At 36.3% G+C, this 26,882-nt stretch overlaps 1 protein-coding gene across 1 annotated transcript in view; it reads right to left on the bottom strand.

The window, feature by feature from the left end:
• The window catches only part of FOXP2 (forkhead box P2), a 579,712-nt gene extending 565,869 nt beyond the window's left edge, over positions 1–13,843 (bottom strand). Inside the window, exon 1 of the mRNA XM_070468584.1 lies at positions 13,678–13,843. The gene's annotated coding sequence lies outside the window, so the exon portion shown is untranslated. The remainder of the gene's footprint in view (positions 1–13,677) is intronic.
• Between the last annotated feature and the right edge of the window lie 13,039 nt (positions 13,844–26,882).

The raw sequence follows: 26,882 nt of genomic DNA, 5'->3' as shown, positions 1-26,882 counted from the left end.
TAAGTGAAGTTCTTCAAAAGAGTAAGCTAGAGTTGACATAGATATTTAACACAAAGTTCTTCAGAAATAGAAACACAGAGGACAAAATAAAACTAACTGAGGAACACTGAGACTGGAGGACAGACAGATGTATCATGAAAGTTGCAGTGTAATACATGGCCTAAGGTTCACAGTCACAGAATGACATCTACATTCTACATTTATATAGACAATCAAGAAGAACCTACTGTATAAGCATAGGGAACTCTGCTTGATATTCTGTAATAACCTAAATGGGGGGGGGGAATGAAAAAGAATAAATGTCCCTTGGACAGCAAGAAGATCCAACCAGTCCATCTTAAAGGAAATCGACCCTGAACAATTCAATGGAATGATGCTGAAGCTGGACCTCTAATACTCTGGCCACCTGATGTGAAGAGCCAGCTCATTGGAAAATACCCTGATGCTGGGAAAGATTGAGGGCAGGAGGAGAAGGGGGCAACAGAGGATGAGATGGTTGGATGACATCACCCACTCAATGGACATGAATTTTAGCAAACTCCAAGAGATAGTGAAAGACAGGGAAGCCTGGTGTGCTGCAGTTTATGCGGTAGCAAAGAGCCAGACATGACTTAGCAACTAAACAACAACTATGTATATGTGTAACTGAATCAGTTTTTTTGGTACACTTGGAACAAATACCACATTGTTTATCAACTATACTTCAATATAATTTTTCTTAAAGGTATACAGTTGCAGAAACCTAACCTCCAGAAGTAATGGGGGTATGTCAGGATCAGATTCTAGCCAAACCTTACTAATTCAGTTTCTTCTGGCACTCCTAAATGGTTTATGTCACTGATGGGGCATCTTGTTTGGTTTTACATTGGAAAAGAAGGGGGAATGTTGCATACATGAAAGACATTCTCGTTGTGTTGTAAAAAAGTCATAATTACCTATAAAATTTCTTTAACACATATGAAGCATATCTTTCTCTACTTGTTAGTGAATTGAGTGGAGATGTAGAAAAGAATTGGTATGTGGGGAAAGGCACATTAAATCTACAGGCACTGCCAGCATTTTGTAGATGAAATAACATAGATTTTGCAGATAATCAACTTTTTCAAAATCAAAGAGAAATTTAAAATATCATAGATTTCTCTTTGATCTAATACATAACACCATGTGTGTAACTGAATATATTGCTCTATATATTTTAAATTTCAAAGCTACTCTCACTTTATATTTATCAACAAGCAATATATTATTAGATCATCTTTAAATTTCTTTTACATATTTTTCATCTAAGAAGGAATAAGTTTATTTCTCCCTTTGAGACTTCACTTTTAGAGTATGAAAGTGTGAAAGAAGCTGAACAGGAAGTGAATACATGTTCTAAAACCCATACTGCTCATAATAACAAAGAAAAAAATCTTAGCACATCTTGCATAGCCAATAGCAATGAAAACAGCACTTTGGTGTGTTATTCTAGTTCCACTCATATTTTCTTTACCTATTTTCTTTAATTTGCTTTTTCCAATAAAACAGGCTTTAGCGCTAACCTGAAAGAAATGGCACTGATGATCAAGAATACAAGATTAAAATAATTGTATCATAAATTAAATTTCTACCTGGTCATCAAATTAGCAGCAAGATTAAAAATGATAGTATCTATCATTCTATCAAGTATAAATGATTCTAATGAAAATCAATAAAATGTGCATCACTGCTAAAATAATTAAAAATAACTCTTCTGGGGAGAAATTTGGAAATGTTCCCCATGTGCTGTTCTATATAGCTCTACCTCTAGAAATACACGCTAATGAAATACTCAAACCTTGGAAAAAATATATGTACAAAATTGTTTATAATAGTTTATTTACAATACTGAAAAGCTGAAAGTAGTCTAACATTATAGAGAGGATCTGATAACTGTGGTGTACATTTATATACTGTATGTGATATATGCTCTAAAGCTGGTCAGTAAATGATACTTGGAGCTTATCTGATCTCAGAAGGAATATAGGAGTGAAGACTTCTAGAATGGGGATATGAGAAACCATGGGAGACCTCTCATTAGGATGGATATCTATTAGTTGATAAAAATTAACAATTATCAAAAGTCTCTGGAAAAACATTTAAGTTAAACAGATGTCCATCAACAGATGAATGGATAAAGAAATTGTGCTACATATATATAACAGAATATTACTTAACCATAAAGAGGGATGAATCAGCATCTGTTGAACCGAGGTAGATGTTCCTCAGTTCGATTATGTTCAGACATGTCTGACTCTTTGCAACTCCATGGACCGCAGCACACCAGGTCTCCCTGTCCATCAACAACTCACGGAGCTTGCTCAAACTCAGGCCCATCAAGTTGGTGATGCCATCCAACCATCTCAACCTCTGTCGTCCCTTTCTCCTCCTGCCTTCAAGCTTTCCCAGCACCAGGGTCTTTTCCAATGAATCAGTTCTTCACATCAGGTGGCCAAAGCATTGGAGTTTCAGCTTCAACATCAGTCCTTCCAATGAATATTAAGGACTCATTTCCTTTAGGATTGGCAGGCTGGATCTCCTAGCAGTCCAAGGGACTCTCAAGAGTCTTCTCCAACACCACAGTTTAAAAGTATCAATTCTTTGGTGCTCAGCTTTCTTTATAGTTCAACTCTCACATCCATGTATGACTACTGGAAAAACCATAGCTTTGGAAAGATGGATCTTTGTTGGCAAAGTAACGTCTCTGCTTTTTAATATGCTGTCTAGGTTGGTCATAGCTTTCCTTCCAAGGAGCAAGTGTCTTTTAATTTCATGGCTGCAGTCACCACCATCTGCAGTGATTTTGGAGCCAAAAATATAAAGTCTGTCACTGTTTCCATAGTTTCCCCACCTATTTGCCATGAAGCGATGGGACCAGATGCCATGATCTTAGTTTTCTGAATGTTGAGTTTCAAGCCAACATTTTCACTCTTCTCTTTCACTTTCATCAAGAGACGCTTTACTTCCTCTTTGCTTTCTGCCCTAAGGGTGGTGTCATCTGCATGTCTGAGGTTATTGATATTTCTCCCGGCAATCTTGATTCCAGCTTGTGCTTCATCCAGCCCAGCATTTCTCATGATGTACTCTGCATATAAGTTAAATAAGCAGAGTGACAATATACAGCCTTGACATACTCCTTTCCCGATTTGGAACCAGTCTGTTGTTCCATGTCCAGTTCTAACTGTTGTTTCTTGACCTGCATACAGATTTCTCAAGAGGCAGGTCAGATGGTCTGGTTTTCCTATCTCTTGAAGAATTTTCCACAGTTTGTTGTGATCTACACAGTCAAAGGCTTTGGTGTAGTCAATAAAGCAGAAGTAGATGTTTTTCTGGAACTCTCTTGCTTTCCAGATGATCTAATGGATGTTGGCAATTTGATCTCTGGTTCTTCTGCCTTTTCTAAATCCAGCTTGAACATCTGGAAGTTCACGGTTCACATACTGTTGAAGTCTGTCTTGTAGAATTTTGAGCATTATTTTGCTAGTGCATGAAATGGGTGCAACTGTGCAGTAGTTTGAACATTCTTTGGCATTGCCCTTCCTTGGGATTAGAATGAAAATTGACCTTTCCCAGTCCTGTAGCCATGATGAGTTTTCCAACTTTGCTGATATATTGAGTGCAGCACTTTCACAACATCATCTTTTAGGATTTGAAATAGCTCAGCTGGAATTCCATCACCTCCTCTAGCTTTGTTCATAGAGATGCCTCCTAAGGCCTACTTGCCTTCGCCTTCTAGTTTGTCTGGCTCTACGTGAGTGATCACACCATTGTGGTTATCTGGGTCACGAAGATCTTTTTTGTATAGTTCTTCTGTGTACTTTTTCTACTTCTTAGCTTCTGTTACATCCATACCATTTCTGTCTTTTACTGTGTCCATCTTTCCATGAAATGTTCCCTTGGTATCTCTAATTTTCTTGAAGAGATCTCTAGTCTTTCCCATTCTATTGTTTTCCTCTATTTCTTTGCATTATTCACTTAAAAGGATTTCTTATCTCTCCTTGCTATTCTCTGGAACTCTGCATTCAGATGGGTATATCTTTCCTTTTCTCCTTTGCCTTTCACTTCTCTTCTTTTCTCAGCTATTTGTAAGGCCTCCTCAGACAACCATTTTGCCTTTTTGTGTTTTTTTGGGGGGTGGGGGGGAGATGGTCTTGATCACTGCCTCCTGTACAATGTCACAAACCTCCATCCAAAGTTCTTCAGGAACTCTATCAGATCTAATCTCTTGAATCTATTTGTCACTTCCACTGTATAATTGTAAGGGATTTGATTTATATCATACCTGAATGGTCTAGTGGTTTTCCCTACTTTCTTCAATTTAAATCTGAATTTGGCAATAAAGATTTCATGATCTGAGCCACAGTCACCTCCCAGTCTTGTTTTTGCTGACTGTATAGAGCTTCTCTATCTTTGGCTACAAAGAATATAATCAATCTGATTTTGGTATTGACCATCTGGTGATGTCCATGTGTAGAGTCTTCTATTATGTTGTTGAAGAGGGTGTTTGCTATGACCAGTTCGTTCTCTTGGCAAAACTCTGTTAGCATTTGCCCTGCTTCATTTTGTACCCCAAGGCCAAATTTGCCTGTCACTCCAGGTATGTCTTGACTTCCTACTTTTGCATTCCAGTTCCCTAGAATGACAAGGACATCTTTTTTGGATGTTAGAATTTGCACCTATTTGTGAGAATTTTGGAGTTCTCACAGGAGAAGATGAGCACACATCCTTCTCCACGATCTTGCACTATGCACCAGATGATCCTGGAGCCTGTTATATAGAGTGAAGTAAGTCAGAAAGAGAAAAGTATCATATATGAACATGTACATATGGAACCTAGAAAAATGGTACTGATGAACCTATTTGCAGGGCAAGAATGAAGACACAGATGTAGAGAACAAATCTGTGGACACAGCAAGGTAAGCTGAGGACAAAATGAACTGAGATAGTAGCATGAAGTATATACATTACCATGTGTAAAACAGATAGCTAGTGGTAAACTGCTCTACAACACCAGGACCCCAGCCCGGCGCTCTGTGATGGCCTGTAGGATGGGGAGGAGACTCAAGAGGGAGGGTATATATGTATACTTACGGCTGACTCACATTGTTCTGTGGCAGAAATCAATACAACATTGTAGAGCAATTATCTTTCAATTAAAAGTAAATTTTTAAAAAAAAATCTCTGGAGACGAGTCAAAAGAAATGCAACCACAAAGGAACTTACCCAACCAAATCTACCAAATCTCAGCAAGAACTGTGGATTTCCAGCGAGGATAAGCTGCCAGCCAATTCCAGATGAGCTGGCAGCCAAGTAAACAGTGTCCATCTCTCCCAGCTTCTATCTGGAATCAGACCTTGGTGAACACTGGCAATCTCACTTCCACAGTGCTGCAGAGAGCCTACAGCAGTCACGCGGAAGCAGCTGGGTGGTGGTGCCTGTTCACCCACCCCCAACTCCCACGAAGCAGGGAAGATCTGGGAGGCACAGTGGTAAAGAGTGCCGGCCCCCAGCCCCGCACAGCTCCTTCCCACAGGAGAGCAGCCTCTGGGGCTTAGCAGCTGAGTGGCAGCTCCCAAACAGCAGTAAAACATCTCTCATTTCCAAGAAGCTAGATAAGGGGGAAATGGCAAGAGAAGGGAGGATGTACAGAGAGGCAAGAATAAGATAACAAAGAATTCTGAAATTTCATACTATAGACACTGTTCTACTCTTTCAACATTAGAAGCCATAGGAAACGCCTAACAAGCGGAATGACATTATTAAATTTATATGTGGAATGATGAGGTTATTCTGGAAGTAAAGACTGGCGGGAAAAGTTGAGGAGAGAAGTTAAGAAATCTGGTGAGAGGCTTGGATTAACAAACTAGGAAACAGAAGTGGATATAAAAAGAGTAGAGACAAAAAATATGTGTCCAGTGATCATGTATTTCATTGTCCAAAGCAGGCCCCTGTAGAGGGAGAGTGGGGCACTCTGAGTCACTCTGGGGCCAGGCATAAACTGGGACTGCTCTGGCCACACTGAGGCATTCACTCTGCCAGAGCTTGAGTAAGAGAAATCCTTGGCCTGTTTCTTTCTTTTGGTGATCCTTCCTAGCCTCACATTGTCTCAAATAATACCTATATGCTAACTTAAAAATGTTTCTGTACAGCTCACATCCCTGCTCTAAATTCCATATTCCTATATCCAATTTCCTATTTACTGTCAACAATCAGATATGTAATAGAGCTCCAAACACATCCAAAATTTAATTTTTAATGTTTCTCCCCAAAACCCTTTCCCTCTCTATGGTCTTCCCCAACTCCGAAAAAAAGGAAATGCTATCAATTTTCAGGCAGAAACTCTGAATCCACTTTGATTCCTGTCTTTGCCTCAAACACCACATTCAACCTGTCAGTGAATCCTGTTTGCTAACTCTTCAAAATACACCCAGAATTTGATCCCTTCTCTCACCTAGACTATGATTACCACTCTTCTCCAAGTTCCTACCATCTCTTGTTTGAATTCTTGCAATAAATTCCTAACTGGCTTCATCTTTGCTCCTTCCTTGCCTTCATCCCTACCTCTCTACAGGTTATTTTCAACACAGCACCCAGAGTGATTCTGTCAAGAGGGAAACGATACTGTATTAATCATCTATTCAGTGTTCTAGAGGAGCTCACAGAGCCCTATGTTCTCTATCCCTCAATCCCCATTTCCAGCTCCTACTGTCCTTGTCATTGTGTGTTCTGCATGAGCTGCCCAATCTGCTTGCCATTTCTCAAAATTCAAGACCATCATGTGTGCTTACTCTCTGCTTAACATTTCAGATAACAGCATACCTCTGGCCTTCACCTTTCAGTTCTTTGCATAAATGCCAACTTTCCAGTGAAGTCTTCCTTGACTACCCCATTTAAAATAGCAAAACCCATTCCATCTCTCTTTCACACACATACAAACCCCTTTTTGTTTTCTTTTTCTCCAAGGCACTTATCATCATCTCACATTCTTTATCTTTTATGATTCATGAGACCACAGTCTAGTCATAAGAGAAGGAATTTCTATGTATATTGCTTTTCACTGTACCCTCAGTATTAAGAGTGCCTAAGAAGAAATGAGTGAATGAATGAGTGAATGAAAGAAGGGTTCAAGATCATTTCCAAGCTTCTGGCTTATACATTTGGATGGATGATGATGTCAAGACAAAGACTGAATAAAAGAATTGAAAAATCAGGATTATATTCTTTAAAATAAGATAAAACCGTATGTCGTTTTATAGAAATGTCAATTTCATTGATGTTAATAATGTTAATAGGTAATTTTAAAGAAAGCAAGGATGATGTTAAGTCCTAGAAAGTTATTTAATATTGTTAATAGTTTAACAAATCTGGTAAAAATTAAACTATTTCTTTTTCTGAGAGGACATATGATAAAGCCTAACATCTATAGAGTCACACTATCCAAGAAAATTATCAAGCTTTATTTTATAAAGTGATGAGCTTATTTTCCACTATAAATCATATAAAATATTTAATATGCCTTGACACCTACTCCCACCCTGCAGGTATTAGACAATGTTGAACAAGTCACCATGGGGTCAGTTACAGGAAGAGGACAACACAGATCCCTGAGCGAATAGCTTCTCTCTCTTGTGGACACACACAGTTCTGAAGAAACTTCACAACTCCAGTCGTCCTTATAAGAACATGTATATATAGATGCTTATTTTGAGAATTTAAAAGTAGGCAAAGTTTTTAATGTGCCTCTATTTTAACAGTAAACAGGAAAAAGTTCTTAGTTACACCACCAGCTTGGCAATTCTTGTTTGAAACTATAAAATTATTTTTCCTCTTTTTGTACATCTTTGGTAGCAGACTCTATTGATGTAATTATAATATTCTAGGAGAGCAAGTGATTTAAGGAAAATCATAAAACTGCCCCAATAACCTTTTCTAAAGAGGACACTTAGATATTTTTCTTTAGGTATACATGTATGGGACTTTTCCAGGGGAGGGTGAAATTCATTAAGAAGTAAGGCTACAAGGAATTTCAATTTTAATATGGCCAAACAAAATCAAGATCTTCCCAATTTTATTCAGCATAATACTTGGTCTTAATAAAGTAAAATTTGTAGAGTACTGATGCAAATGGATTCCTCTATACTGATGGGGATAATTAGAGTACAAGAGCTTCACAGGCTAGACATTCTAAGGCAGCCTTTTATCAAAAGCAGTCACTCTACCTCAGTCTGACAGTTAACAACATATGATCTGATAAACAAATACTTTCACACAGAACAAAAGTGCCATTAAAGGCCAAAACTGTCAACACAAATTCCATTCTTGCAACAGAGAAAAATACATAAACTGTTGATCACCTCTGGTTGTCTTAACTAGCATGAAGGTTGTCATGGAAACATTTCTGCGAAGTTCACAGTGATGAAACACAAACACTTCCAGTTTAATTGCTATTAGGTTTAGCAAACCAGAGTTTATTTATACTCAGTGTACATTATGATAAAATGTAGTAGAAATAAAGCTTATGATGATCTAGCATAACAAAGCAACATTTTCTTTTAAAAAATTAAATGAAAATGAAATTCAATGGCAGTTTAAACTTTTTCCCAGAAAAAAAAAAAAATAAGTTCCTAATTTCTGCAAATACCTACCCTGATATCTTTGTATTTTTTTTTTTCTGTAGTACATGATTTATAAAAATATCTTTGTGTTTTTACTTTTATAGCATGTGATTTACCAAAATCTTACTTTGCACACTAAAAATCAACAGACAAAATATATCAAGATAAAAATCTCAGAATGGCAGAAATTTAAATATTCTCAGCTACTTTTTCATATTAAGAATATGCAATTACTAATGTTTAACTAGGAATTTGTTTCATTTTGTGGTAATAAAATACTAGGGATGGTTTGCCTGGTAATTTTCTTTCTCCTAACTGCTTCCTAAAAAAAAAAAAAAAAGAAAATCTATAAAAATACTGAGGAAAAATAACAGTATAGGCATGGTTACAAAAATACATGGAATCAAATTAAACACATGCTTAATAGGCTGGCTTTTTAACAGCAAATCTTTCTGATGTGTTCTACAGACAGATTTTGTCCTAAAAGTTTGAACAAAGTTTTCTTTTTCCCTCAAGAGAAGTGTTTGGGTTTCATTTTATTACATTTTTCATGACACTTAAAGAATATTCTTTAAGACAAAAATAATTTTAGCTTTTTAAATTAAATGCCCAATATGTACCCAAAAGTAAAATAATTGTGATGTACAAGAGAAGAATAAGATAGTTCAAAACTTTATTTCTAGTTAATGACAGAAAAGTAAAGGACTCCCCTGGCGGCTCAGTGGAATAAGAATCCACCGGCCAGTGCAGGGAACATGGATTCAATCCCTGGTCCAGAAAGATTCCACATACTGCAGAGCAACTAAGCCCGTGTGCCACAACTGCTGAAGTCCGCGCCCTACAGCTGAGCTCTGTAGCAATAGAAGACACCGCGATGAGAAGACTCATATGACTACAGACGGTAGCCCCCCTCCCCCAACTAGAGAAAAACTGCAGCGAAGACCCAGCACAGCCCAAAATAACCTTTTTGTTTATATATATAAAAGTAGCGATATAGAAAGCAATTAGACAATAACACAAAGTAAAATACAGTGAAGTTTCAATTATGAAGTTCAGCCTACACTCCCTAGCGGCAAACAGTAGTAAAAAAAGAAATAAACTGGCATAGGCTTCTAAGTTTTCATAGAAAAGGTAATATCACATGACTTAAAGTTATCCATCATTAAATTAAAGGATACTTACTTGAAATATTCTAAGAACACATGAGTAGCCAAAGTGCAATTTTACCATAATTTTTTTAAAATACAATTTTTTAGCCTCAATCTACTTACCAGTCAAAATAAAGTCTGCCATCTGGCTTTGACTCAGAATTGTCCAGTGGCTAACATACTGATTATCTGCAATATTGCTGAACAGCCAATAATGTGTCACTATGGCAAAGATGCACAAACAAGTTGATATCTATTGTATCACCAGGTCACAATAGCGTGCACGCAACACACACAACATAATATTATCCTGGTTCACAAAGAAAAAAAAACAACATAGAACTTTTAGTTAAAACCTTTGGATTTTTAGTCAGGATTTTTCCACTAAATATCTAGATTCAGTTATGAATGCTAAGCAGTGTTATCCCTAAGATATCTTCTTCCTCTGTAACTCTAGCCAACTGAGTATTCAACTTCCTCCCCACATTCCTGAATGGAAAGAACAAATCAGAGTGGAAGATGTGATATCTTCAACATACCAAAGTCAAGAAGAAAAGATTTTGGCAGTCAGAAATCTAAGGTATTTCAGACAAAAGTAGCACAGAATGTTTTGTTTGTTTGTTTTAATATCCTAAAAAGAAATGGAGAGTATGAAAAGGGACATAAGGCTAAGTAGCTAAGAAGAAAGAAGCTACTTCAAAATACTGGCGAACTTTACACTATTGTGACTCTGTTTGGTTGTTTAAAAATTCTTAATTTCCCCAGAAGACTTTTAACTGGGTTTCCACTATCAGAAAGCATTTATTGAAAGTCTAATTGCACAAACTGCTACACAAAGATATTTACATAGTGACAGTCCTTGGCAACCTCATGCAAATAGTCGAGTCACTAGAAAAGACACTGATGCTGGTTAAGATTGAGGGCAGCAGGAAAGAGGTGAAAGAGGATGAGACGGCTGGATGGCATCACCAATTCAATGGATATGAACTTGGGCAAACTCTGGAAGATGGTGAGGGACGGGGAAGCCTGGCGTGCTACAGTCCATGAATCACAAAGGGTTGGACACGACTTGGAGATTGAACAGCAAAAGTCCTTGAATTCCTGGGCTTTTAAAATCTAGATCAAACACTAAAATTATGGCATGTTCGGGACAATACAGACAATAAACTAAATATCTTTTGTCAAGAGGTTTTTTTTAAAATTCAAGTTTTGGAGTGTTCAGATCCCTGACTAGTGACTAATTTGAGGGTAAATACAAACTTTCAGAACTAATTAAATCAAAAATACAGTTTTAAAAGTACATTAATAATAGGATAGCTATACTGAAAATGTAAGGCCAAGGCTAAGAATCTGCTTCTTAAATAAGAGATGAGTCATTTTGGGGGACAAAGGACCTTTGCAAGAATTCAGTAATTTACAAGAGTGTTAGTAGTTTCTATCAGGATAAGAGGTGGTGACCTGAAGTTGAATTCCCTGCTTTTCATGGCTACATCTCCTTCATTTCAGGATACTACTGAGCCATGATCAACCACAGATGATCATGTTAACTAAAGTAGGAGAAATGCATTGACGAGTAGTTGGAGAAAATCCCTGAAGTTTAGTTGCACATTAAAAAGGAGGTCTTTTGCTAATTCTGACAGTGAAATAGTAATGATTATTGGAATACTCTTAAAATTTATAAGATATTAAGAAGCAAACAAAGCACAAGAGAATTTACCATATACAAATTTCTCATCATTATTCAGTCTATTTTAATCATTAACTCAATGGTCTGTCTTTAATATTTGAATATACACAAATAACTATCTCCTGCATCTATCCATTTTCATTGTCAAATTCAGTATACATTTTCTATCATTATCATTTCTTATTCACAACATATTCAATAAGAACTATGTTCTGTGTATTTCTCTATCTCCTTTATTTATTTTTATTTGCTAATACTGACTACAAACGTACAGCTACTTTGATACATCAAACAAGGAGTACTCTGGAAAAAGGAAGAGGGAAAGTAATAGTAAGAGAAATCATGATTTTAAATTGTTTTTAAATTGAAATAAAGTTATAAGTAGGCTTGTGCTCGAGCATTTCTGAGTACAACCTCCATTTATCTCTATGAAGTTGAAGGAAACAATAAATGTTTTAGATAAAGACAAAATTTACAAACTGGAAAAAAAAAATCTGTCCTTTGCATGTTCTAGCTTGATGCAATCACTTCTTTTCTAACTCATCAATCTAATGCCTTTTTAGTCTCTTTATATTCTCTGGATATCAAAAAAAGGGAAAGTTCTTATATTACATGCAGTTACTCACCGACAAGTAAAATTATTTACTGATGAGTTTATCCCTTCAGAATTCTACACTTTTATTTATCATTATAGAATAGGTCTATCCCGACCAAAATAAACATTAGGCATTGCAGCAGGCAGACTCTAAGGTGGCCCATGAGGATCTCCATCAGCTGGTACTGGTATTCATGTCTATAAGACATACTTAATCCCACACTCAAGAGGAAGGGATTAAGTGATACAATTTTTAATGGAGGAGATACACCAAAAGTGATGAGATAACACCACCATGATTATATTACATAAGACTGGAACTCCCATCATCCTTACAGACTATTTCTACAGATCTTCTTTGTTGATTTTGATAAAGCAGACTTTCACATGCAGAGACCTACATGGCAAGAAACTGAGGGCTGTCTCCAGTCAATAGTCAGCAAAGAACAGAGGCCCTCAGTCCAAAAACCACAAGGAACTGGATTCTGACAAAACCATATAAAATTGGAAGTAGATCTTCTCCCAGTTGAACCTTCACATGAGACTACAGCTCTGACTGACACTGTGACTACAGTGTGAGGGACGCTGAAGCAGGGTACCAGCTAAGGCACGCCCAGATTCGTGAGTCAAAGAAACTACGTATGAAATGATTAATCATCTCATAGTAATTTGATTTTTGTGGTAATTTGTTATGCAACTATAGATACCTCATATAGGCATCAACAAAAAAAGTAAAGAGATTTGAGGAGAGGGAAGTAGATTTGGGGAGAGGGAAGTAGACCTAGTTGAAGGGTAAACCACAGAATTACTTTGGTTTAATCATTTCAAGATGACATGGGTAGGAATACATGATCTATAATGTCTTCCTGCACATAGCTTCCTACCCATCCAGGCTAATCCAGGTTAATACAATTACCATCTGAATACTAGACAGCTGCCAAAGGACTGGACTTTTTCAAAACCATATTATGTATGTCCCTTCATGGACAGATTATTCTAAGTCTTTCATTTATTTCACTTTAATACATAGCCATGTGTCACTATAAGAATTGTACTGGTTAATATACTATTTAATCATGACTGCTGACAGTTTTAGTTGCTAAACTAAAGATTTAAGTCAAAACAATATTCCAGCAACATCAGTTAAGGGAAAGAGGCTTTTATAAAGACTTCTATATTGTTACATTTCATGAGAATAAAAGCATTTAAGAAGAGTATATGCTAATCTCACCATGACTATGTATTTGTGCACACACACATCCACATAAATTTATCCACATAAATTCATACTGAGTATATGTGCTATTATGTGCTTGAATATTTGCAAAAAATATACCTATCAGGTCTCTATGCATTATTCAAGATTCAGGTCAAGTGTTCATATCCTCTGTACTTTTTTTCCTGAAGCTCATATTAGAACAGATCATTCCCATAGGTTGCTGGTTATAATGCTTAATTCACTTAATCTGCATTATGATCAAGCACACACACACACGTGCACACGTACACACACACACACACACACACACACACGCATCCCCACTACATTTTGTCTCCTTGAGAGCAATACTAAGTACTCTTCATTTTTAAATTCTTAAAGACATAGCACAGTACCTTCCTTGCCTGCAGAGGCTTATTTTTTAAGGAATCCATGTGAAATTCAAATAAATTGTTATTTCTTCTTCTTAATCCCTTTAAAAAGTTATGTTCTTCACTGGAACCAAGTGATCTTTTGTTTGATATGCACAATTTTCATAGTACATATGAAAGTGAAAGTCGCTCAGCTGTGTCCAACTCTTTGTGACCTCATGGACTATACAGTCCATGGAATTCTCCAGGACAGAACACTGGAGTGGGTAGCCTTTCCCTTCTCCAGGAGATCTTCCCAACCAAGGGATCAAACCCAGGTATCCCACAAATGAGTGTTTTGTGGAATAGTGTGATGGGCATATGCCCAAATTTGCCTATTATCAACCTAAGACCAAGAGAGGGAATCCCTGAATTGGACAATCTGCTCTAAAATTAAAAGGTGGTTAGGCTTTCTTTGGGTAGGGGGACCATCAGGTTGGAAGGAAGGGCGAGAATTCTGACTCACTGAACACCAGGGATCCCTGCTATGGTGACACTTTACAGTCTTCAGCAACAGTGCACGTGCATACTTATTGTTGTCCGACTCTTTGCAACCCCGTGGACTGTAGCCTGAAAGGCTCCTCTGTCCATGAAATTTTTCCGGCAAGAATGCAGTGCCTGAAAGAATGGAGCGTTTAACTATTACTTTCTCCAGGGGATCTTCCCCACCCAGGGACCGTACCCAGGTCTCTTGCTTTGCAGGTAGATCCTTTACCATCTGAGCCACCAGGGACGCCCCCAACTAGCAGGAAACAGACTGAAGCTTCTATTTTGAAGCTGCATTTAACAGGACAGCCACACTCTTACCTCACTGCCTCTTATATCACTTGGCCTTGGACAAAGAAAGATAAAACACAGTCTGTAACCATGAAGATCTCAAAGTCTATTGGAAAGCAGATCTATAACAACAGATTGTGTCAAGTTATGATATAGATTAAAACAGAGTCCTCTGGGAACTGAGAAATGGCAACACACTAATGCAACCAAATAAATAAATATCCCAATATTAGAAGAAATCCCAGGAAGCTTAGGAATCTACCCTAAAAAAGATTTAAAAATTTAGAACTAAATTATGGAATGATTTTAACAAAAGCATCATGATTTGATCCCCATGATTAGAATAAAAGCCAATTGCTTTCAAGAAGCTACATAGTATATTTTCACTTTTAAATCCAAGCATGGATAGTATTTAACATGAAAATGACTCTAGGTATATTAGAACAGCACAACTAAGTTTGTAGTTAGGTGTGAGGGAGAACAGACTGTGTTAAGCAAATCTCAGTATTCTTTTCCTTACAAGCCTACGTCCTCCCCAGGGCCAAACAATGTATCTCCAAACATGTTGGCTGTGGTTGGAAGATATATTTACATTATGCAAATTTTACAGGCAAACACAAACACACACACACATACACACACACGATGAGATAAAAATGGGAGAGAAGCCCATAAAAGGAAAAATCAAGTCAAAAATATTTTGATAAATCAGCTCCTAAGCATATATGCTCATTTTGTAAATTCTCCCACAATTTCATACAGAAGACTAATTTCATCTTGTCAAAAAGTCTTTTAATGTATGTAAACTTCCCAGAAGCATGGATTCTGTTATAGCTTAACATAATGTCAAAAATCTGTTTAATAAGAAAATGCTGTGTATGGCAGAAGACTCAAATACTTACTTTACAAGGATTTTTTTCAATGTTCTACAAACATTTATGTACTTCAGAATAAACATTAGACCTTTATCAAACTTTTGCATTTCATACTGAACATTTTGTTTATACACAAAGCTGAGAGAAGTATCAAAGTTGTCTATCTAAAATTTATAAATGTGTAATCTGCAACTAGTCACAGAGAACCAGATTATATTCAAACAAGCTACTGACATTAGCAAACATCACACTATAAAAAATCAATATATGGTGGTAAAAGCTCTTTATAATTAAAATATATTTTACTAAATAAATGATAAATGCATAACAGTTGGCTTTTTGTACTGGCACTTTCATTAATTAAAAATATTTTTATTGCTATGCAATATATGTAGCTGACCACATAAAAAGTGGTAAAACCTAGGAAATATCTGTTTATTATAAAATTTCCAGTGGCTTGTTAATTTCTTATTTTGACTGTAAACTGTACTTTATCTCAATTCAATACTGCCAGCTTCAAAATAAATCAGAATAAGAACAGGCAAGTAAACTTGTGGAAAAATCAAGAAATATAAAACGTTAATCACAATGTTAATTACACTTGCTGGAAACATACAAATGAGTCACTTTTGCATAAAATTTATAACTGATGAGTACCACACCACTCCTTAAAAACTGTGTATAATTCAAATGCTACCTATACTACCGCATATAAAAAGCTTTAGATCTACTAAGCTTTCATGCTGATCCATCAGCTTAGAAAATGTTTGTAAAATTTTTTAAAATGCAGTGTAAACATTTCAGCCCTGAACCTTCTTTCTATGCCTTTGAACCTTCTCTTTCATGTGCAATACCTGAAGGCCCACTGAGAATAACTGCTGAAAGCCCCAAAGATTGGTAAAACAGAATTTCTGACTCAGGAAATAAAGATCAGCTGAATAGGATTCCCATACGGCAATCCAGATCAATGGAAAAGCAAGCCCAGAAATTTACAGTATCTATCCTACACAGTACAACATGAAGGTTGTATTTCATTGCTGGTAACAAAACTCCCAGTGGCCAAGAATAAAAAAAAAAAAAAAAGGAGTTACAAAAATTGTAAATCCAGTAATGAGAAACTACACTTTATTTTGACATTTTGCTTTAAGTGGAATTAAAAATAGTGCCTTTATTTGGCGTCACTGATATGGTAAACAATCCCTGCAACCAAACTATTGCATTCTGCTGAAACAACTAAAGCAGTAATGAGACGTAGATTAGTATTTAGGGAAAATCCTTACACATTTCCAGCAACTATAATATTAGATGGTGATGATTTCATATGCTTTATGCCAAGAAAAATAATGATTTACTTCACTTGTGAAGAAAAACTCAGAATATACCTATCAATAATTTATAAACAAATTATAAAACCTGGGACAGTTTATTACAACACTCTTAAATTCTGATGTACTGAATAATCCATGTGGAACAAGAATTACCTCTACAATACTGCTACTGGGTGGCACTCCAGTTGATATTTCAGTTCCTTAAGTAGCATGCACTACCTCATAAGGCAATCCTTTCCCTTTTTGGACATGCTTTTATTCTTAGCATTTCTGGAACTGAGTAATTTGCATCTGTTTGGTCCTATCCTGACTACTGTGCTACATACATTCCATGTTCTACATAACTATTCTCTTAAATGTTGTATATCATCGACTCTCCCCATCTCTTTAACGCTGCACTAAACAGAGACCCTGATGCTGGGAGGGGTTGGGGGCAGGAGGAGAAAGGGGATGACAGAGGATGAGATGGCTGGATGGCATCACCGACTCGATAGACATGAGTTTGAGTAAACTCCGGGAGTTGGTGATGGACAGGGAGGCCTGGCGTGCTGCGATTCATGGGGTTGCAAAGAGTCTGACAGGACTGAGTCATTGAACTGAACTGCAACAACCCGGTTCCTTGCTCCAATCTTCCTGCAACATTGTTTCCCAGTTCTTTGAAACTATGTTTATCTCCAGACACAACTTCAGTTTTAATTACAGAGTGACATTCAAAATTTAATAAATACAGTACTACAGATAGGTTTACCCATTTCACAACATTCTCTGCATCTCACCTAGCCACCATGTTTTTGTGGGTTTGCATTAGATTTCTACAGTAAAGACCCATATATTCATTGACCACTAGATCTCTCCTCTTGGATTTCTCAAACTCAGAATGTCCAAACTTGAATTTATCCTGTCCCTGGCCCTTCACTTCTCCACTTCATCACACTCCAAATACATATCACCTCCTAATTCCCCTACACAGTACACGTGTCTAGGCTAGAAATGGTTAATCCACTCCTTCACTCCTTAATCCACTCCTTAAGCACTCAATCCACCTCCTTCACCTCGTATCACCCAAATCCATCAAATCTACCATTCAGTTCAAGAGTCTGGGCTCTAAGACAAACAGCTGGAGTCTAAATCATTGCTCTGCCCTAAGCAGTTGTGTGGCCCTAACAAGTAACTTAGCCTCTCTGTGACTCAGTTTCCCCATTTAAAAAATGTTGATAAGATAATTTGCCTCATAAGGCTGCTGTAAGGACTAAATTAAATCATATACCCAATGTGCTTGGTAAAGTGATCAGTCTATAGCTCATAATGCACAGCAAATATTAGTCGCTATTATAATCATTATTACTGCCTTACTATATCTCACATCTATCATTCTCATCACTGCTTATTATTTAGCTCAGGTCCTTCACTGTTTTTAATCTACATTACTCTTGCAGCTTCAAACTGTTGTCTCTGCTTCCCTTCTTGCTATACTCTTTTATACATAACTTTGATCATGCCATCTTCTAGTTCCAAATGCTTTGATGGTTTACTATCACTCTTAGGTTAAAGGCAAATTATTGAATGTGATATACAAAACCCTAGGTAAGATGGTAAATTTCTCTAGCCACATTTATCAGCTCTGTTCTAACACATGATGCTTGAGCCACAGTGACTTATTGCCTCTGTTCTTCTAGCATGTGATGTCTGAGCCACATCTGCTCAACTGTAATTTGCTCACAATTAGAAATTCTCAACCTTTTTTTTTTGGTGTTACTAAAAGTGGCCAAACTACTCAGAGATTCTGCTCCTCACCCACCTAAACATCACATCTTGTGAATGCTCATCTTCCAAAAGAAAAGGACTAAATAACAGGAGATATCATTATATAGGAATGTTTTCATGGGTGGTCTACGTGTCTGCTTTAGCAAGAATGATATTTTTTAGTTGCTAAGTCATGTCCAACTCTTTTGTGGCCTCATGGACTGTAGCCCACCAGGCTCCTCTGTCCGTGGGATTTCCCAGGCAAGAATGCTGGAGTGGGTCACCATTTCCTTCTCCAGGGGATCTTCCTGACTCAGGAATCAAACTTGTGTCTCCTGCATTGGTAGGTGAATTCTTTACCACTGAGTCACCAGGCGAGTCCAGCGAAAATGATACAGACTGGTTTTATTCAAAGTATGGCTGAAAAATCAGCAGCATTAACATCACCTGGGAGCTTGCCAAAACTGTTAATTACCAGACCCCACACCGATGTGCTGAATTAAAATTTCTGCGGATGGGGCCCAGAGGTCTCTTTTGTAATAAGCTCTCAGATTCCTACTCATGCCAACATTTGAGAAGCTCTGATGAAAATCATGCATGGTTTGTTTTTCACTCATGATTTACCAACAATAAGACATGCAAGAGCTAAAAACTACTACTGATACAAGTATGAATTAACACTGAAGGATACAATCCTGAAAAATAAGATGATGAATCTATACTAATCATTTATAATTCAGACGCAAAACAGCAGCAAACACCATGACCAATTTAAGAGAGCCCAGATGATATATTGATAAAACATTCTTCAAGAAAATGTTGGTAATTCCAGCCACCTGTTTGTTGAGCATGAGCAGTTGGAGCTTTACAACTTACCAAGTATTTCAATGCACTTCGATTTCTGATGAAATACTAATATCTTGTAGCAGGCTCTAGTAATGAGTTGCATTTTGGCAATGTTATATATATTTTAGTAAGCTTTAATATCCAACTTAGACTACTAGTAAGTAGTCTAAGTCCATGGGGTCGCAAAGAGTCGGTCATGACTGAGCGACTAAGCATAACACAAGTAGTCCTTAATTGTTCAGAGAAGCAAAAACCTATGCAAAATTTTTTCACTGAGAATGGAAGAATGGATTTGCATTTGGGGATTAATTTAATTCTAAAATGGACTGTTCTTTCCAATCAGGAGATGACCAACCACTTTGTCAATTATTGCTTGAAAGAACCAGAAAAGCCTTCATTTTCAACACTGGTACATGAAACAATCTGCCGGTAACAATGCAGAGTTTTCTTCTGGGAAGCCTCTCCTCTCCCCACTCACCCATTCTGTGGCAGCAGTCCCTTCTCTGTCTACCTCTAACGTGCTGTGCCAACCTCTGAAACTCTGCTTATGTGGAGTGAAAAATCTGTTAATTTTTGTGCCTGTCAAGATCTTCTCAAAGCTTGATTCCGCCTAGGTAAAGACAGGAGTAGTCAAAAAAATTCTTGGCTGATATATAACCAGTCATTTACTATACCTGTCTATTCTTAGCTTCCTCACATACTTTTTATATCTTCAGTCATTCTGAAAACCATTAATTTTTCCCATTTTTAAAATCATGCTTTAATGATGACAAATTTCACACAGAATAAGAAATTATGCATAAGGGCAGTATGAGGGGCATAAATTCTCTATTAATTCATTCATAATCTGGAATGAGAGCACAGTTTCTATTAAAACTTCACATTCTTTTTTGCCATTCTTATTCATAAATGTTACAAAACATTCAACCACTGTGAACCCAAGAAACAGTGGGTGGAAATACAGTAAAGGCTATGGTAGAAACACAGCTAGAGTGGGAATTAAAAGATCCAGGTACTAACCTCAGCTTGATTAATAAACACTAGACCCTGATGCTGGGAAAGATTGAAGGCAAAAGGAGAAATGATGACAGAGGATAAGATTGTTAGATAGCATCACCGACTCAGTGGACATGAACTTGAGCAAACTCTGGGATATAGTGGAAGACTGAGGGGCCTGGCATGCTGCAGCCCATTAGGTTGCAAAGAGTTGGACCCAATTTAGCAACTGAAGAACAGCAACAATAGGAAACTATCCTAATTCATCAAGACCTCAGATCTCCAATTCTAAAATACAAATTTAAAGTAATTCATGGGATATAATGAAAGCACTTGTCCCAGAGGTGGCTATAGAGATCAAAAAAGTAATGCAAATAACGTATATTGTAAACACTCCTAACAGCATTCACTATTATAATCATGTAACAACAAATAAGGGACTATAGGGCTATGCAAAACAGAATCATTTGTTAAAGTAAAAATTTTCTCTTGAAACATCAAAATCATTTTCAACTGCCAGGTTTAGAGAGTTATTTAGACACAGGCTCTTTACTAAAGATTCTGCATCAACTCTGAATACTTGCCATGTAAAAAAAAAAGAAAAACAAGCTGGGATGGGAGAGGGGAGGTGTTATCCCAGCTTCACAGGGATAGTCCCCAAAGGATAATCTTAGATTGAGATATAGGGAGACGTGAGTGCCCTTGAAGGAGGCAAGACAAAATGTCAAAAGCTTGAGGAGGAGGTGATTCTCTTGTAAAGACAACCCCTCACCAAATCCTCCTCACCTTCCGTCAGATCGCTCTTCTTCCACACGAATTTTTAACCATAATTACCCTGTGCATTTAAAATTTAATCTCATATACCTTACTATTATTGTTTTCTTACTGTATACTCTATTTTCTTACCCAACTTTCAGCTTCTATTCTTTGTGTCACATTTTTATTTGATTAACTCTTACCCCTAATTTCCAGAGTTCTAATACTAATCTTTTTTCCCCTATTGCTCTCATTTACGGTTATAATTTTAAATATCTTGAGAGCTACCATTTTAAATGTCTTAGATGTTTTCAAATTTTTACTTTGACTTTGACTTTAATAATATTCTAGTCTCCTTGAACATTTTTCTCTTTGTCATTTTTGCATTCAATTTATTTATTTTTTATGATACCTGTTTTTAGGGCCAGCAAAATGTTAAGTCCAGAAAAGAGCCTAAAGAAAGTTCTTATAAGGCATGGCAGATCTTACAAGGTATAAGTTCTTATGGTATAAAGTTCTTACGGTATAAGTTCTTAGAAGGTTCTTAGAAGGTATGGCAGCTTTCTTTTTTGCAACTTCTTCTGCCACTCCGATTCCCCAAGAGCTTCACTGGCCTAGTCCTGGATGGCTCTCCAAAAGACCTTTAGCTCTCATGGGACAAAGCCCACTAATCACTTCCCCCAGGGCCACAAGGCTCACTCGGCATTAAATGGCATCTGGATTTGCTCCAGTGAAGTTGTTAGTTAACTTTTCATGTTATCCAGGCTTTATGCAAGCTATTCTGTGTATGTTAAAATTCATAACTCCAAAATATGTAACAAATAGTATTTGGATCATTATGAACTTAAAGACATGAGGAGCCATTATAACCAGAGGTATAATATGAAAATAAGTATTTGGTTGCTATGTTATAGAACCTACTAGAGAGGTATAAAAGTGTCCATGAAGAACACCATCATTCCTTCAATAAATATACATTAAGCAGCTACCCTGTGCCTATACTCTGGAAGACACTGATATAGCAAGGAAAAAAAGAGAATAAGAAAATCCCTATATCAGAAACATGGACAGTTAATACATATTTCAAAAGACCATACTGCATTAGCCAAGCAAGAGCTGGGAATGTCTTAGACAACGACAGTGGTTCTGGACATAAAGAAAAGCAGATTCACTTAGGTGATACTTAGGTAGTCAAAGGGACACAATAATAATTGATTCAAAACAAAACAGCCATATAAGTTATGTTCTTTTCTGTTTCACACAAGGTTTAGAAATTTTCATTTGCTTGAAGTAGAGAACTCATTTATTATCTTTATTTCGGTTCTTCCAGGATTTCAGTTTTCCTCTTTGGTTACTGTTTTCAATCTCTGATTCTCTAACGCAAGTAAAAACTTTAGAATAATACAACTTCAATATTTTCAGGCCATCAGGCTCTCAAGTCCACCAGCCATCACTATTAGGTTCATTCTAAGAGCTGAACATCAATAACTATAAGACACTGTGGGACTAGAAATAACACAATTAAACCTTCTGGAAGGAAAGTAATGTTTTATATTCCAAGTGAGAAAGTCAAAGCAGAAAGATTTTCCAGGAAGAGATGTATAGTACACTGTTGAAAGCATTCAAATCTGTAGCACAATGAGAAATTAGGGATTAAACACATAAATTTGGAGTTTTTGTGTCAAAGAATTTAACTGACATTGCAGAAATGAATAAAGTCAAATAGGAAACTGTATAATAATAAAATTTTTAAAAGAGTACAATATACCTTAGTCCTTCTCATAATCAAGCTCACCGAGTTGCGCTTTGAAGATATGTCTTTGGGCTTTACAGAAATACACAAAAGATTCCTTCAGAAAATCTGTTGCTGGAATGTGGTCAAGGACATAGCCCCTTTATATATATCACTCATTATTCTCTCCTGTTAAGGCCTGACATGAGAAATCTCTTACAGAATTTAGTCCAAGGAATGGCATTCCCTTTCCTGAAGAATGCTATTCTTACTTCTTTTTCAAAATGGATGCTCTAAAACTAACTGCATTCCACTTTAACTGCTAGGAACCTCAGAAGCAAATCAGGAGCTTAACTACAGGTTTCCTGATCTGCTTTCGGTAGACATCTGCCATTATTTTCACTTTCTGTACTGCATCCTGTAGCTGCATGAATTCCTATATTCATTTATCAATTGTTGCATAGCAAACAACTCCCAAGCTCAGCAACTTAAAACAACAGCTTATTTCTGATAAGTCTGTGAGTGAGGTGTGTGGTTCTTATACAGACTTAGAATAGGCTCACTTTGCAGCTGCATTCACCTGGTAGGTTAGCTCTGGCAGAGTTCCCTTGGGTCCAGGAGGCCTTGAACAGGCTAGATGTCTCCATATGGCCTTTCGTCTTCGGGAGGCTAGAAAGGCTTCTTCACAGGGTGACAGTGGCATTCCAAGAAGCCCAGCACTTATCATCTGTCTACTCCCATCATATGTCCCACTGGCCAAAGTGAGTCAGTCACATATATAAGCCAGAGGCACTGTGTACGTGACTCACTGCAGACAATTAATGTGGTCTTCCTTATTAGGGTTATTATTAATACTTACTTCTCTTGCAATCCTCCTAATACTTGAATGTTATTCTTTTAACAAAGTTTACTTCCTATCTGCTCCATATCTTATCTTTTTAAGAGCTAAAATATTCCTTATGGATGTTCTAAGCTCATACTAGTCCAACATATCAGTGAATGAATGCTTATGTAGGATTCAAAAGTATTTTAAAATTTAAAATATACCATATGCCACAGCAAATGCTCACTCCCAAATTCTTAAAGATCTCATAAAAGGAATAAAAATTCCTTTGAATTTAAGTTGCAAAAGCTTTTACAAACATTAGTGCCAATCAGTTCCCTCACCATGAAGAAATGCCTCAGTTCCACTGGTGATGTTCCACACTAAAGTTCTTGAGGCACTCTGTACCTGTAATCAATAGCAAATGTATTATCAGAAAGTGGCCAAAATGCCTGAAATCTCAAAGTCTGAAAAAGAACCATTATCTACATGAAGCACTTCTACACAAACTACTCCAACTAGCAAGCCAAGAAGATGCTGAAAAAATATTAAAATGTTAATCTGAAGAACAGTAAATAATATAAACAAAATGCCAAAAAAAATCACCAAAGAATAGGTGTAAAGATGAAAGAAATTCATTAAACTTGTTTCATCTTACAAGTATTTTTAAGATACCTTACATAACTTTAAAGATAAGTTGAACAGGCATTAAAAAATTAAAGTATTAAAGACATGACTATACTTCTTGTAACTAGTTTTAATATGTACTCTTGTATCCCACTGGCTTTTTTTAAAACACCAATTTCAAATTCAAGATTGTATGTTTTTATGAAAATGCATAGGCTTTGGAAAAAGATGCGTGTGTATATGACCTGAAGGGTAACCAAACTGGTATCAGGTAAGGTGGATCTCTGGACTGCCAAGGTCTGCACTATGACTGGGGCACATATAACTAAAAAAAAAGTCAAAACAGCCCTTCTGGCTGCAATTATGATGCCAAACAAGATGCTGTTCTGTGAATAGGTGGCAAAATGCTTCAGAGATTTTTCCACCAGGGGAGACAAAATGTGGAATTTTACTGATGCACAGTAGACTTTTTTTGTTGTTGTTAAATTAGGCCAACAGCAGAGTTATTTTTAGATTAGTTACTTCACTTTCTCTTCTTAATGGGCTGGTATACAAAATAGGACAGAAAATGCACCATATGCCACAGCAAATGCTCAAATCCTAAATTCTTAAAGCTCTCATGAAAATAAAAGATATCTCTATCTTAAAATATGAGACTTCCATTCAGATGCAGTTAAGATTATAACTAATCTGACAGATATTTATCATTTAACAAGAAATAAATTATATATCTTTACTTAAAAAACTAATAATTTGGAGGGTTTTTTCCTTTCATCATTTTTTAGTAAAATAAATAAGCTGTAAGGAAAGAGATAAAGTGTGAATGAATGCACTGACTTAGATTTATGATTAAAAGTTAACATTTAAATCATAGAGCATTTTCAAATCCTACAGTGCCTAACATAGCTCTTGATTTCCTCAAGTTACAAAATTTAGATGACTCATCAACTTGCTCTTTCATAAACTCAACCTAAAGCCTCTTCAGGAAGGCTTAATTTTATAGAAAGATAAACTTTTAAAACTTACTCTTTGGAAGTGTGCTTGTTGCGTGGGCTGTAACAGTGACCAAAGAGGACTCAGGCCCTACCTGTCCCTGGCTCTGTGTTCTGCTGGAAGCAAACACTGCTAATTGCCTTCAGCAGAGGGACCACTTCTGAACATCTACTGCCCACCAGACTGTACAAGACACTTAGCTTGAAACACTGATTAACCCCACAACAACCAGATGAAGCAGGACCCTCACTGTTCCCTACATTTACAAATAAGGACCATAAATCCCAAAGGTTAAGTATTTTTTCTAATATACTAGTAGGGTCAACCCTAAGCAAGAAAATAAACATGACTGTGATACTGTAAAAAAAAAAAAAAAAAAGAAAGAAATATATTCTTTGTATTTAACATGATGGCATTCTCATTTTATGATTGCAATCATGCTGCACAAAACTATACTATTATTTTGATTTATACTACTATTACAAATTATGAAGATGACACAGAATGCATAACATTAAAAACATATAAATGTACATAATATATAATATTGGTAAAAGTTAACTACTTTAAAAAGAAATTCTTCCCACTTTTATTAATGACATATATAATTCAAACTATATTATGAAATTTCAAAAATTAAATAGATTAATAAAGTCAACAAACATCTTTAAGACAGCAAAACAATTCATCATGTTCTTTGAAATGCCCTGATTTTATTAAAGTAACAAAAGTGCAAGACAACAAACTGGTGTCTAACCCACCTCACACAGTTTACAACTAAGATGAGAAAATGAAGTTCTTATCCCCTTTTAAAAAAAGTAAGTAAAATATCTAATGTCTTAATATTATTTTATTAAGATATTGTCTTGTGAGTTCATCATACGTTAAATGTACAGTTTATGTTTTTCCCTAAAAACAGGACAGATGAATATTGCTATAGCTCACCATTTTAACTAATCTAGCTTTGAAACAATTAAACGTAGAAATTAAATGAAACATCTTTAAACCAATACTGATATTTAGGCATAAACATTAATTGCTAAATAACATTGGTATGCTGATAAGTTGGAATTTTCCATCAAAACTATTTTCACATATAACTTCAAGAGATAAAATGTATGATGAAAAGCTAGGAAACCTAAAGAATATCATGATTGCTTTAAATGTTATTAAACCGACAGTATTAATGAATTCCATGTATAAAGGCTACCTTGCACGTGCACGCTAAGTGACTTCAGACATGTCCAACTCTTTGTGAGCCTATGGACGATAACTGATGCATACACAATTTTTACCATTAAAAATACACTTAAGATAATTGGCATTTTGATATAATCCTGAACACCTTAATTCTGAGATATAACCTCTAAGAATAATCAAGTCTAATAGAAAAAAAAACTAGGCTGAACACAAGAAAAAAAGTATTCTAAAAACTTTAAAGAAATCATAATACCTTGCCAATAAAAGTGTTAACAAAAGGAAAAAACTGAATAACGAAAAATGTCAAAGGCTGCTTTTAGAGACTAACAGACTTTGATTGGGAAACAGGAACAGAGAGGTTTATATGCATCCAAACTTCATCACACTTTGTGGCAGACACTGGTCTTGGTCCTAAAATGAAATTCCATGTCTAAATTGCTGTTAAGCAATTTTGACATAGCCGGGTCAATTAATTTTAAAGAGATCAACCCTGA

This window comes from Odocoileus virginianus, chromosome 1, assembly GCF_023699985.2.
Source record: "Odocoileus virginianus isolate 20LAN1187 ecotype Illinois chromosome 1, Ovbor_1.2, whole genome shotgun sequence".
Lineage (NCBI taxonomy): Eukaryota > Metazoa > Chordata > Mammalia > Artiodactyla > Cervidae > Odocoileus > Odocoileus virginianus.
The sequence above is the reverse complement of the archived record's forward strand: the minus strand, read 5'-3'. Positions and strand labels throughout refer to the sequence as shown.